The sequence below is a fragment of the Schistocerca americana genome, chromosome 4 (assembly GCF_021461395.2).
Source record: "Schistocerca americana isolate TAMUIC-IGC-003095 chromosome 4, iqSchAmer2.1, whole genome shotgun sequence".
NCBI lineage: Eukaryota > Metazoa > Arthropoda > Insecta > Orthoptera > Acrididae > Schistocerca > Schistocerca americana.
Genome location: NC_060122.1, coordinates 497572624 through 497588488, shown reverse-complemented (window position 1 = coordinate 497588488; position 15865 = coordinate 497572624). Strand labels below are relative to the sequence as shown.

Below are 15865 nucleotides of genomic sequence, written 5' to 3'. Positions count from 1 at the left end.
GTGAAGGTAAGGAATTTTATGATTACTATATTGTTAAGGAGAGGGGATTAATGCATTGCGTAGCATTTCAGGAATAGGAAATAGGACTGGGTTGTAAATATGGATAATAATGCTTTTCTGAATTGCTGTAAATAGGTGGAGGAGTGATAAATGGCATGTAGCTCTAAGGAGAGAAAAAGGGAAAGAAAATTACGTTTGGGATGGGTAATTAAGGGTAAACAATATAGGAAAACTTCGATATAAATTTCTCCGCGATAACCATCGACAAAGTAGTAGAGATGCCAGCAGAATTTAAGCAATGAGGACAGGCTGTGAGTAGAGCATGGGTAGCTCAGTCAGTAAGAGCATTGCTTAAAAAAGCATAGGGTCTGGGTCCCAGCCCTGAACACTTCTCAAAAGTTCATGTCAAGCTTACACCACACACACATTGTCACTTTACAGCAACAAATATTTTAGCATAGGAAGTTTCTTCCCACAATGGGGATATCATAACATTAAAGGTCTATCTTATTGTGGTCACTCTGACTGTATGGTTATTAGGCGTACCTACGAATTACAAGTCATATATACACTGAGGAGAATAAAACAGAATTGCACACAGCCTTTTGGCGGCAATTGTTGGCATGCCATCCTAGGTAGAACTTAACCATCTTCACGACTATCAGTTTTGTCTCTACCAATCAACTACATACAGGAAAACCTCACAAAAAAACTTTCTTCCTAATGTACAACCTTACAGCAAACATCTTTCAGATGGCAACACAAGAGCTTACGGACAGCAATGTGCCAAGGAGGATCCAAGCATTTTACTATGCACGGGATGGAACAATAGATACAGAATCTTATCCAGTGGTGTATTTTGATTTGTAATATGTGCACTTTCGAACATACTGCCTTTAATTTCAAAGTAAAGTTACTTATTTAATTTTTTCGACGCTTATTCTTCCATGCCACATGTTCCTTGAATATAAGATCACACACAGTTGCTCATATGCCAGAGGTTAAAATTACTTTTGGTTTATGGCATGATTTCAAAATAAAATCGCTCGTCTCCTCTAAGCCAAACGTAACATGCATCGCGAAATTATGTTTCCCTCCATTTGACACCAAAGGAGCAAAAGTTCATTTAAAACCACAAATATGTTTGCTTGTGGTGTTGCAATGTCATGTATCGCGTATTCCATGTATACCTTCAAATTAAATCTTATTTAACTATAAGCTGGCAAATCCCAAATGAGCAGTTTGATGAGGACGCCTGGCGTACGCACATAATTATTAATGTAAACAATGCATTTTGATATGGTTGTCGAGCTACATTTTCGAACATAAATTGAATTATCCGAATACTCGATATTAGTTATACTACATTTGTTTCCGAATTGTGTCGCATGTTGAAAAGACATTTCACGGAAAACTGAAAAAAATCTTAACGTCTCCACGTTTCAATGAAGAAGCCCAACACATCCTCCGACTGACAATAGTCCTCTTGAGAATTATGGAACAAAGTAGAGTGAAACAACACTACAAATTCGTACAGCAATATACGCGAACCTGAGTCGTACAGTTTAGAAGTTTTGTACGACATGAAAATATAACGTAACAAGCGTTTGGTAAACACAAGAAAAATACAAATTAAACTGTAAAATTAACATAACAGAGTACCGGCAGTCATACATACCGATTACCCACACAGTTATTCAGTATTACACATACCACACACGCAACACTACGCTGTCAACCATCACGCACAATCAATGACGAATGACGATTCATCTGCTACACAACACAAGATATCCGAATGTCAAAAGATGAGAGAGAGAAACCACATAAATTCTGGAAAGAGAAAGGTAAGATTAGTATCGATACCCTGAAAAATATCGAAAAAGTCGCTCAAAAATTGGGCTTTGTTTATGGTAACTGGTTAGGATATTTTTCAAATCGAGTGACTGGTTTTAAGCACAGCGTTGTTCCTCAAACCCGAGTTACTATGGGACGTGTAAAAACGTATGAAGCCACATAAATAATTCGACTTCGGAACATCTTGCTGAAAGGGATCAAGATCGATTACCAATGGACGTCAGCAGTACGTCACGAAAGCACGGGTCTTTATTTGTATATACGTCATAAGAGATACTGTTAAGGAGGTAAAAAAAGACATGGCACAAAAGATTTACGCTATACATTGTTTTGAAACCAGACTGGGCGGGACCTGCCGCTACCTTTCGTGTCCATTACGTCTGTCGCGTGCACTCAACAACTGTTTTAAATATTAAAAATTACTCTGCTTACATGGATAACATAGTGTTAGGAAGGCGATTAAGAACTTTTGTTTACTTGAATGCGTATTTGCTCTAATAATATGACACTTTTGGCTTCGTCAATGTAACTTATTTGTTGTTGATCTGTTTCGAATAACCATATAGAGAAGTATTTGATGTGAAAATCAATTATGCATTACAGTAATAGATATTCGTCTGCGGAACATGAGGTGTTTTCAAAGAGAAATGTTTTCATTTCAGTTTCAAAATTTACTTTTCTGCCTGTCAGGCATGCTGTATCGCTGAGTAAGTGATCAAAACTTTTGGTAGCAGCATTGTAAGCCCCTATTTGTGCTACAGACAACCTTACTGTGGCGTGAAGAACGTCATTTTTTCTTCTGTTACTGTAATTATGTAGATCATTGTTCATATTGAAATGCAGTGCCTTATTTAAAACAATCTTCATTAGGAAATAACTATACTATGAAGCGGATGAATTGCACTACTCATATGCCGAGCAGCAGCAGGCAGGCCTGACGAGAGAAGTGTTCACATACGTTTTCGGACAAAGACGTCTTTGGAAAGGAAGCATACACACATTCATAATGTCATACACACAAAACTCATGTGCTTGTGACCACTGTCTCGGCTGTTTTATTAGCAAGAATCTATTTTAAAGAGGGAGGAAATGCGAACAATGAATAATTATAGGCGAGATTACTTTAGGGCATGAGATGCTGTATCAGCAATCACCCCGGGCACGTTGCCATGTGTTGTGTGGAGTAGAGACCATTGATACAGTGTAGCTCGGATGTTGGGGCGTTTGCTGTTTGGTAGGCAATGAGAAACACAAGAAATAATAAAACTAGACAGCGCAGCCATAATTCAAGCATACGAAAGAAAATATTGCTTGAACGGCTCCATTTACTAATGATATGTGATTCCTTTAAATTTCCGTAGTCACACGGTATGTGCCTTTATTCGAATATATTTCACGAGAAGTACTGTGGCTGCACTCTTTTCAAATATATCTTAGGCTTCCTCGGAGGCATCGATAGATTACGAGCGGGTCAGTCAGAACACCTGTAAACGACGCAAGCTAGTGTTCAGGGCTGTACGACAATGTAATAAACCGGGATTTATCAGTGTAATTAAGTAGATAACGTTAACAATATTGGAAAAGTAGAAGAAGTTAGTCAAAAGCCTTAACGTGTCATCCTAAATTTACAATCAGATGTTTCGGACATGGACGCGTATAGTAGATGGTATTAAGATGTAGACTCTGAAACAAAGAAATAATCTTTCTTGGTTTTAAAGACTCACGGTTTAAAAACGTTTTTGTCGACATATCAATTGCAATCACTGTATGTGAGAACTGCCTAGCTTTTATTGCTTAGCAATATGTAGCCTGCAAAGTATTCAGACTGAAATATTCAACTCATTGCCCAAAGAGAAGTTAAGCTTTTCCCAGCCCGTTGTATTACTTGCGAGAATGTGGCTGGGTAAATTCGCCAACAACTCCAGTATTTCGACATGTAAATCCCTATCATTTTCATGGCACAAACTGGACAATCACTTAAAATGAAAAGGTCAGAGATATCGGTGGTTTTCGACGTTATCGGTCAACATTCCGTTCGATTATTCACAGAAGACGGTTAATTGTTAGCTTGTTCAATGGATCATAAATGTGTTGTTCACTCTAATGTCGAACGAGTTAGTTTAAACTAGTAATGCCTGTTGAGACCGAAAAATATGATAACATACTGAGAGTTTTTACTATGGTATTTGCACTGGTGTTTGCTAGCAGTAATTCTTTTTTATGCTTGGTTGTTTACACTGAACACCACTGAAACATACCTGCATATGCCCATTATGCACATTTAAAAAATTATATGGAATAGAAGCAGATGTCAAACAAATATAATGATTTCGGTTTGAGTTCGAAGTTTATTTTGTTATGTATTACATTTTTAATTATAATACTGTCCAAATCGCAATCAATGGCAATTATTGCAAATATTTTCCATGATCTTGTCATTATACAATCGTTGCTTTTGACATCTTCACAAAGTTGTACCAGCTGTTCTCTCCCGCCAACGTAACACAGACAATTGCTATGGAGCAGTGGGCACAATCTCATGACCCAAAAGTAAGATTTCTCTCATGTAGGCGAATGACCAAAATTGGATTTAAAATGCAATATTCCGTCATAGATTTTAAGGTATAATACGATATACCGAAGGCAAATGAGCATGATTGTTGTCCACAGCAACACAGTTTTGCAACACAGACTTCTGTTTTCACGCTCTCTGCCACCACGCATAAGCAAACCTAATCCTCTTCACACCTCCCTATCAATCCAGCCCTATGCGCAGAAGTGCCGTCTTACTTGAAGCAGGTTATGGTAAGATACACTCCGCAATGATCAGTTTATCTTTGTGAAACATCCGTCAGTTGCTTCTTCTGTCATAGTGAGGTTGAGAGAGTGGATGGACTATGCTCACTTTTCAGTTTGAAGACGTATGAAGGAGACTAGTTAACGAGGTTTATTGGACCAATCGATAACACATAGCTCAATTAGGGCATGGGTTAATCGCTCGGATTCCAACTACAAGAATCACCATAAAAAATCTAAGTTTGCACAGTATTCCCCATCTTGTGAATGATACGAAGTGTGTATCATCTTGAAACAGCAATGCATCAAACCTATAGAAATCAGCTGATAGATAGGAATATTGACATATTCTGTACTAAATACGGAATAATGAAATTTTATAATACAGTGTTATTTAATTTTTGTCCATTGGTCTAAATACCTGATATAATATATGATTTGCTACAGTCCGTGTGTAAAACTAATGTACATAATGTAAGTTTTTAACTCTCAATATAATTAAACTTGTTAAAAAATAATACAGCCTGAAAGACATAAACTAATTGATAAATGGAACCTCTGTGTAAAAGAACAGAACTACTGCACATACTAATAAAAGTGTCTTATCATATCTAAGAAAAAACACGTCAGGAACATTGCATAGACATTCGTCTTTATGCAGTTAAGAAACCTAGGAAACTGAACGTAAATCAGTGTAATAACATTTCAATGAGGCAAAATTATATATCATAAAACAGAAAAGAGGACCGGAATATGGAATAATAATGTTCATGAGTCATTTCATTTGTATGTAAATATTTTTATTCTAATACCGAAAATCCTTTTTAGCAATAATGAAAGCACTGTTTGGAATGACATATAAAAGCTCGCTGGTAGGCACAGTTGGCTGCAGATCTTGTTATACACTGCCCATACCAGTGAGTGCGATAAGTCTGCAATGGGAAGTATAAAGTCATATTTGTCTCTGAGATTTCGTTTATCTACATATAGGAACCAAATTTTCATTTATTAAAAAATTAAAATCTAACAAATTTAAATTTTTTAAAACAAGCTCTGTCAAATCTTATCTATCTATATCACCAATTTAAATTTAAATCAAAAAAGTCAAAGACACATTTCAATCACATGGGTTTCAATTTTTTTTAAATTAAAATTTTCTACATAAATGAAAACAAACCAAAATGTGTTCCAAAGCAGAACTATTTCAATACTTAGAATATTATTGTAAAGAAAAACATGATGTAAATTATAATAATATAGAAAAATATTGTAAAGAAAATTATTATTCAAACATAAATGGACAAGATCTGTTGAAAGTGATTATTTCAATAAGAAACAAACGAAGATGAGAGAATTAACATATTACCATATAAAACTATGATCAATTTCAAAATGAAAAAGTTTAAAGAATTATTAAACTTAATAAAGAAGAATCAACTAACATTCTTCTAAATCCTATCGACCGTATAAGAACAACGATACGGATAATGAACTGAATAAAAGATCTTTAAAATATCTTCATAAAATCTCTAAAGTAAAAAATTTAAAAAATTCTAAACTTTATAAAAGATAATTAATCGCACTTATCAAAAGATCTGAAGATAAAATCAACAATAACAAGTAAAAAATTAATAAGCAAAAAGAGCTAAAAATCTTTAAATAATAGTCATAAAAACTGTAAACTAGAATATTTAATAATTTATTCTAACCTTAATAAACAACAATCAATCCATCTTGTGATTGGATCTGTGAACAAAATTAACAATAATGATAATGAAAATTATTTTCAAAAGCTTATAGTAGATAAATATCAAAGAATAAAAAAAATTAGAAAAATTTACCACGTTTCAGTTATCTAGATGATGAGTTATTTAAATTTATAGAAAAGCTTCTGCTTTTAAGTCAAGATAACAACTTATGAATCAATGATAATAATATTGTTGTGAAACACAAGCATTTCCTAAACAAATTAAAGAAGAAATAATCACCAAATTAAAGAACATTTTAATACAAAGGAGAGTGATTAAAGTTATCATGAAATTTCATTGCAATTTTAAAAGATAAGATTAAACACAATATTTGAATTTTAAAGCAACTAATCAAGGTTTACTAACAAAAATTGATTTAGAAGCTTATTATCAAAAATCAAGGAATAAACTATTAATTGAAATGGAAGACATGCAAAGGAAAAATTCTGGTTGGTCTTTATTTTATGCAATGATCTAAAATAGTTTCTTTATTCAATAAAATCAGATTTATGTTCAGCAAATGATCATGTAAAAAGAGATAATAATGATGAAAATATTGGAAAAGTATTAGATGTAATTTTCGAAACAGAGAAAATTAAAATTTACATTCAATTAGCAGATATTTCAAAATTTGAAAAGAAATCAAATATTAACGCTTGCATTAACGTTTATGCATACGAAAACAACTATGAAGAAGAAAGATTCATTGTATATCCTCTTTATGATACAAAAACAAGAAATATGTTAATATTCTTTTAATTAAAGTTCAAAATTATCACATTATTGTTGGATAAATTTATCTAGATTAATTAGTTCACAATCAATCAAAAATAGTCATCAGATTTATACTTGTCATCGCTGTTTAAGATATTTTTATTCATAAGAAAAATTAGACAATCATGAGAACGATTGAAAAGTATGTCGATATGCAGCAGGATTTTGAAACATATACTGTGTTTGAAAATTATGAATTACCTCGAAGGAAATGATCTACTGGGACACAGTCAAAGACACAATCCGAGCAGCCATCTTATGTTGTTTGCAGATGACGCTGTCAAGATCAAAACAAATTCCAAAACCATTTAGAAAAATTATCTGTATTGTGCGAAAATTGGCAATTGACCCTAAACAACGAAAAGTGTGAGGTCATCCACGTCAGTGCTGAAAGGAATCCGTTAAACTTCGATTACATGATAAATCATTCAGATCTAAAGACCATAAATTTAACTAAATAGATAGGAATTACAATTACGAACAACTTAAACTGGAAGGAACACACAGAAAAATGTCGTGGGGAAGCCTAACCAAAGATTGTGTTTCACTGGCAGGACACTTAGAAAATGTAACAAATCTACTAAGAAGATTGCCCACAATGTTTTTGTTCATCCACTTTCAGAATACTGCTACATGGTGTGGAATCTTTGTCAGATGGGATTGATGGAGTACATCAAAAAAGTTTAAAGAAGGTCAGCATGTCTTGTACTACCGTGAAATAGGGAAAGAGAGTCACTGAAATGATACAGGATTTAGGGTGAACATCATTAAAACAAAGGCTTTTTCGTTGCAGAGGAACATTGTCACAAAAATCCAATCACCAACTTATTCCTCCAAATGTGAAAATATTTTGTTGACACCGACCTACATAGAAAGAAGCGATCACCATGATAAATAAGCAAAATCAGAGCTTGCCTGGAAATATATAGATGTTCGTTTATTCCGTGTATTATACGAGATTGGAATAATAGAGAATTCTGAAGGTGTTTCGATGAACCCTTTTCCAGACACTTAAATGTGATTTGCAGAGTATCCATATAATTGTAGAAAGAAGTAAAAATAGATATGCACTTTAAATGTGAAGAAATTGAATTTGAAAATTATAATAATTTATTAAGGGTACCTTTTGTAATTTATGTCGATTTTGAATGTCTTTTCAAAGATGTTAACTCTTGTCAACCAAATTCTGAAAAAACGTATATTAATAAATATCAAAAATATTTATCGATTTCATTCAGTAACTATGTTAAGTACTCTAATGGTAATTATAAATAACTTGTTATGTTTACTGGCAAAGATTCAGCAAAAAAGTAGTTCAAATGTAGAAACAAGAATCTAGAGAAATTACTAAAATATATGAACGAAATGTTCCAGTGATAAAGTCTAAAGAAGATAAATTGAATTTTAAAAGTGCAAAAACTTCTTCTATGTGTGGAAAAAATTTAATAATGGAAGATATAAAGTAAGAGATAATTATCATTTAACAGAAAATATCGAGGAGCTGCTGATGAAGATTGTAAACTTAATTATCAAAATTCTTCATTTATTCCAGTTAAGATTCATAATTTAACAAACTACAATGTTCATTTGTTTATCAAAGAACTAGCAATAGATAATAAAGACTTTGATGCTATTCCAAATAATGAACAAAAATATATTGAAGGTGGATTAACATAAAATTTTTAGATATGTTTAGATTTATGGCTTCAGGTGCTGACAAATTATCTTGTAATTTTAAGAAAGAACAATTTAGAGAAATACCGAAATATTTTAAAGGTGAGCAGCTTGATTTAATAGTTATAACACGAGTTTGTCCTTACTAATATATGGATTCTAAAGAAAAATTACAAGAATCAAAATTACATAAAAAAAGAATGTTTTTATTGGAGACTTAATACAGAAAATATTTTATATCAATATTATAGTTGCGCAAAAACAGTTTGCAAAAAAATTTAGTATAATAATTTAGATGAATATACAAGATTATATAATATATCTTACTTTTTAATATTAGCAGATATTTTGGATAATTTTAGAAATGCATGTATTAACTCGATCCATTGTGGGAATTTACACCAAACATTAGTTTCAATATATTTTTATGCAGTCAGATGTACAGCTGTTTATATAATGTAATCTGATTTACAACTGAAGTGGATTGTAAATTTCTGCAACACCCAGACAACACTGGAATTATTAAATACTGTGAGCAAGTGTCATCTGGAGAGTTCTCTAGCATCACTACCGTTTGGGATAGGAAAAGTCAGTTTTGGTGCAATATTTTGGAGCACGCAAGTAACAGGCAGGGGCACGCCTATTGACAGTAAGTTACGCTACCAGCAGTTGTGAAGTAGAATAGAGGCCACATGGCCATAGACCCGCCGAAAAGAGTAAACGCAGCGGTTTGCGTGGCACAAGTTACAGGCAGAAGGGGCCCACTGGCCTACCTACGTATGTGACTCGGTGGGCTGCTTTAGCAAAACAGAGACACACAGCCACCTATAAATAGGTGCCGTTTTCTAACAAGGCATTCAAGTGTGGCAGCTCTCCTGGACGGCAGGGTGTGTCACACCACCAGATACACACAGCAGCAGATGGGGTGCCAGCATTCCAGTCCCCGGCGGGAGTCTGTTTCAACCTTCTGAGGCCGACGAGGGGTCTGTAGCCAGCCAGTGATTGGTCACTCCACGCCTCACTACCACGGGCAGTCGTCTTGGCTCCCAACACTCGCTGGAGTCATCCAGGGCGAGGGCTGCTGATTCAGACGCCGGATCGCGGGCGCTCGTTGTCACTACATTCTTTGCCACGCCAGTGAGGGAGAGTGCCACGGGTCGTCTTGCATCGGGAGGCGCTGAGGTGGCAGAGGTGGGGCCGCTGAGTCGGCTGCCAGCGTATCCTGGTGACACCACAACTCTGCTGCCGTACAAGGCCAACACACAGCAGTGCATGCACAGGTCGCTTAGGCAGCCATTCCATGCCTAGCTATTTTGCAGACAGCAAAGTGGTGTACTCAGCATTGCAGGACCCGGTGATGCAGACCGACAGGATGGGGGCACTGTAGTTGGAAACAATAAGTAACTTGGAAAACTTGAACGAGTCTTAATACAGTGCCTTCTACCTCTTCCCACTACTATTCTATTGCCACTCTTATACAGAAAATACACTGTGACGGGCTCCATTGAGCCTTTCTTTATGTAAATTTGCCTTCAAAGGATTTGTTTGAAATAAGAAAGATCTATAATCACTTATTTTTCATTATCACTTATATTTCACTCTGGTTGTGTTCTCAAAATATTATTAGACACTGTTACCTTAGTGCATCATCTCTGTACAATATGCGTCACTCTTTCAAAATAAAATTGTTCATGTACTTTTGTAATCACTTGTGAATTCTCATTTACACTCTCCTGATCCTGTCCTTCCACTGACAATTAATGTACTTGTTCAAAAATCTTATCACTCCTTACAACCGCTCCAATATCCTGCACTCTCGATATTCATCTCCAGTTTTCGATCCGCCTCTGTCTATCCCTGGCTGCCTTTCACTACCTGTCTTCCTCTGTTGCGACGTCCTCATGGATGTGTATCTTTCGGCTTGCACTACTCAGGTAGCGTCCCGACGTCATCTCTTATGTTTCTGACTTGTGGCAACATATCTGTCCATATAATCTAACGATGTATTCATTATTCTTTGCACAGAATTGTTTTTCCTGTGCGGTTCTTTCTTCTAATAAATGTTAGGGGTTTGAGTTCACGTTTACCTCAAGTCATAGCTTCCGTGCATAGTTCGATTGTTCTTCAATGAATTCAATGCAATGTTACATTTTGTAGTAGATTCAAAATATGTCTTTAAGTGTAAAGTTATTATACACACATTAAAAATTTTTGCATCACCTAGGTTATGAGAGTTCCAGTACCTGTACAAAAATTTGAATAGAGATTAACATCATTTCTGCCCTTTTTATTGGTCATGAAAACCACACATTGCATGCTATATCACCATACAGCGATACCTTCAGAGATGGTGGTCCAGATTCCTGTACACACAAGTACCTCTAATACCCAGTAGCACGTCCTCGTGCATTGATGCATACCTTTATTCGTCATGACATACTATCCAGAAGTTCATCAAGGTACTGTTGGTCCAGATTGTCCCACTCTTCAACGGCGATTCAGCGTAGATCCGTCAGAGTGGTTGGTGGGTCTCGCCATGCATAAACACCCCTATTCAATGTATCCCAGACATGCTCGGAGAACATGCTGGTCACTCTAGTCGAGAGATGTCGTTATCCTGAAGGAAGTCATTCACAAGATATGCACGATGGGGTTGCGAATTGTCTTTCATAAAGACGAATGTCTCGAAAATATGCTGCCGATATGGTTGCACTATCAATCGGAGGATGGCATTCACGCATCGTACACTCATTACGGTGCCTTCCATGACCATCTGTTGTGTACGTCGGTCCCACATAATGCCACCCCAAAACAGCAGAGAGCCTCCACCTTTCTGCACTCGCTGGACATTGTGTCTAATTCGTTCAGCTTGACCGGGTTGCCTCCAGGCACGTCTCCGACGATTGTCTGGTTGAAGACATGTGCGACACTCATCAGTGAAGAGAACATGATGCCAATCCTGAGCGGTCCATTCGGCATGTTGTTGGGCCCATCTGTACCACGCTGCATGTTGTTGTGGTTGCAAATATGGACCTCGCGGTCGACGTCGGGAGTGAAGTAGCGCATGATGCAGCCTATTGTGCACCATTTGATTCGTAACACGATGTCCTGTGGCTGAAAGAAAAGCATTATTCAACATAGTGGCGTTGCTGTCAGGGTTCCTCCGAGTCATAATCCGTAGGTGGCGGTCATCCACTGCAGTAGCAGCCTTTGGGCGGCCTGAGCGAGGCATGTCATCTTCAGTTCCTGTCCCTCTATATCTCCTCCATGTCCGAATAACATCTCTTTGGTTCATTCAGAGATGCCTGGACACTTTCCTTCTTGAGAGCCTTTCTGGCACAAAGTAACATTGCAGACGCGATCGAATCGCGGTATTGGTTGAACTACAGACAACACAAGCCGTGTATGTCTTTCCTGGTGAAATGACTGGAACTAGTCTGCTGTCAGACCCTTCTGTCTAATAGACACTGCTCATGAATGGTTGTTTACATCTTTGGGTGGGTTTAGTGACATCTCTGAACAGTCAAAGGGACTTTGTCTGTGATACAATATCCACAGTCAACGTCTATCTTCAGGAGTTCTGGGAACTGGGGTAATGCAAAACTTTTTTTGATGTGTGTAGTAAAAAACGACAAGCCTAAGGGGGTTTAATTCTGCATATTAATGTGAATTTTTAAAAACTTACAATGCAGATGTATACATAGTTGGATCTGATCAGTCTTGGTGTGCCCTAAATTACAAAAAATAAAAATATATCATCAGTGGTCACAATTCTGGTCATTAGGCCTTCTCCTTCTGCATTTTAACGAAAAAAAAATTCCTGAGATATTATCATTTATTGAGTTTCAGCATTCAGAAAGAAGTTATGAAACTCAACAAAAGCATAGCTTACTGTAGTACACTTATTGTTCAATTCCTACCTCAAGCAAAACAGTCCAGCAAAATTGGTATATCGCCCCGCACTGGTTGTCACAAATTTCCCTGTAAATCGTCACTACTAGTTCGCAGCTGCCTACAGATGAATGGCTACTTCCATCACCACAATGAACATTCGTCCTTCCTCTTTCAGACAACCGCTAATCATGGTGCACATATTCACTGATAGCATACGTCTATATACAGCACAATCTCCACCATGAATGTCTACAGGTTTGACATTTTTCGCTGTAAACACGTTATTACAAAACGAATTAAACAGATTTTACTTTTGGGACGATTTTCGATTCGCGTGCTCATTTAGCATGGCTGGTATAGGTGAACAGGAAGGGGACTATCGTTATGTTCAGCGTCGTTGCCACCATTTATGATAAATGGGTTCATGTCGTCAGCAGAGGCATCTTCTTCTTGCATTGGAGGGGGTGCAGGGTGCCAATCCATAGCGCCCATATAGAACCAACAGCCTGTGCAATCCTTGCTGCTCCTGCTGAAGAGGAGGCAGTGGTCGAGATTGACCCACTGAAGGCCAGGGTCGCAAGTGGTATGATGTAAAAGATACTGACAGAAGTGGCCTAGCTGCAGCTGATTCCGATGGCGTCGCAACTTGTGGCCATCTGCCTCCATGTCGTAAAGGTACCATACCTGAGTGTTGATGGTAGAGGTGGACGCCTGGCTGCTTGCAAAACGTTTGCACCCACACTGTGTTTGCTGTGTAAAGCTCCTGGTGAGCTGTCATTCACTAATGCTGTGGGAATGGAGGAGTTGGAGGAGGGCCTAAGGTCGCCTGCCATGCAGAGCTCATCTCAGCAACTGTTGTAGCCCTGTAAATACTCAAGAAAACTGTTAATTCATATTCTGTTTGTGTTGCCTGAACTGCTGCCTTTAATTTTTCTTTAAAGATGTGAACCATCCATTCTGCCTCCCCATTGGATGGAGAGTAAAAACGAACTGTACAGAGCAATGTTATTCAGTTTTAGTCACAAAAATTCGTAAAGGCAGATGAAGTAAATTTGGAGCCATTGTCTTTTACTACTGTCAGTTGAAGACCCTCAACGACGAAAATATATTAACCCCTTGATTGTGGTTTCTGCCTTTTTTGTACACATTCGCCTTCTACAGGGGAACTTAACAAAAGTGTCTACGACTGTGAGCCAGATAGTGTTCAAACAAGGTCCTGATCTGATAAGTCATTGTGTACCTGGTTCTGAGGGCTGGATGGCTGAGGCCACAGGGAAAAACCCTAAGAGGAGTAGCCTGGTGCCAAGCACATTTTGAATATGTGTGGGCCAAGTGCTCTATTTTCTTAGCTACTGCTGGCCAACAGACATGATTGCAGGCCATTGTCTTTATAGAGGTGATACCCAAAGTGCACAGAGCACAACCTATTCATAGCTAACACTTGGTTCAAGAATCATAAAAGAAGATTGTATACATGGAAGAACCCTGGAGATACTGACAGGTTTCAGATAGATTATATAATGGTAAGACAGAGATTTAGGAACCAGATTTTAAATTGTAAGACATTTCCAGGGGCAGATGTGGACTCTGACAACAATCTGTTGGTTATGACCTGTAGATTAAAACTGAAGAAACTGCAAAAAGGCGGGAATTTAAGGAGATGGGACCTGGATAAACTGACTAAACCAGAGGTTGTACAGAGTTTCAGGGAGAGCATAAGGGAACTATTGAAAAGAATGGGGGAAAGAAATACAGTAGAAGAAGAATGGGTAGCTTTGAGGGATGAAGTGGTGAAGGCAGCAGAGGATCAAGTAGGTAAAAAGACAAGGGCTAGTAGAAATCCTTGGGTAACAGAAGAAATATTGAATTTAATTGATGAAAGGAGAAAATATAAATATGCAGTAAATGAAGCAGGCAAAAAGGAATACAAACGTCTCAAAAATGATATCGGCAGCAAGTGCAAAATGGCTAAGCAGGGATGGCTAGAGGACAAATACAAGGATGTAGAGGCTTATCTCACTAGGAGTAAGATAGATACTGCCTACAGGAAAATTGAAGAGACCTTTGGAGAAAAGAGAGCCAATTGTATGAATATCAAGAGCTCAGATGGAAACCCAGTTCTAAGCAAAGAAGGGAAAGCAGAAAGGTGGAAGGAGTATATAGAGGGTCTATACAAGGGCGATGTCCTTGACGACAATATTATGGAAATGGAAGAGGATGTAGATGAAGATTAAATGTGAGATATGATACTGCGTGAAGAGTATGACAGAGCACTGAAAGACCTGAGTCACAACAAAGCTCTGGGAGTAGACAACATTCCATTAGAACTACTGACAGCCTTGGGAGAGCCAGTCCTGACAAAACTCTACCATCTGGTGAGCAAGATGTATGAGACAGGCGAAATACATTCAGACTTCAAGAAGAATATAATAGTTGCAATACCAAAGAAAGCAGGTGTTGACAGATGTGAAAATTACCGAACTATCAGCTTAATAAGTCACGGCTGCAAAATACTAACACGAATTCTTTACAGACGAATGGAAAAACTAGTAGAAGCCGACCTCGGGGAAGATCAGTTTGGATTCCGTAGAAATATTGGAACACGTGAGTCAATACTGACCCTACGACTTATCTTAGAAGCTAGATTAAGGAAAGGCAAACCTACGTTTCTAGCATTTGTAGACTTAGATAAAGCTTTTGACAATGTTGAGTGGAATACGCTCTTTCAAATTTTGAAGGTGGCAGGGGTAAAATACAGGGAGCGAAAAGCTATTTACAATGTGAACAGAAACCAGATGGCAGTTATAAGAGTCGAGGGACATGAAAGGGAAGCAGTTGTTGGGAAGGGAGTGAGACAGGGTTGTAGCCTCTCCCTGATGTTGTTCAATCTGTATATTGAACAAGCAGTAAAGGAAACAAAAGAAAAATTCGTAGTGGGTATTAAAATCCATGGAGAAGAAATAAAAACTTTAAGGTTCGCCGATGACATTGTAATTCTGTCAGAGACAGCAAACGACTTGGAAGAGCAGTTGAACGGAATGGATAGTGTCTTGAAAGGAGGAAATTAGACACTTAAAGTAGTAAAGGAATTTTGCTATTTGGGGAGCAAAATAACTGATGAT

The 15865-nt window shown here is 37.3% G+C and overlaps 1 protein-coding gene across 4 annotated transcripts in view; it reads right to left on the bottom strand.

Moving 5' to 3' along the window:
• Positions 1-1761, bottom strand: part of LOC124612599 (WD repeat-containing protein 37) — a 106127-nt gene extending 104366 nt beyond the window's left edge. For 2 of the 4 annotated variants that reach the window (XM_047140882.1, XM_047140888.1), the window contains exon 1: positions 1679-1761. The gene's annotated coding sequence lies outside the window, so the exon portion shown is untranslated. The remainder of the gene's footprint in view (positions 1-1678) is intronic. The other 2 variants (XM_047140885.1, XM_047140887.1) reach the window with 2 other exon arrangements.
• Positions 1762-15865: the final 14104 nt, after the last annotated feature.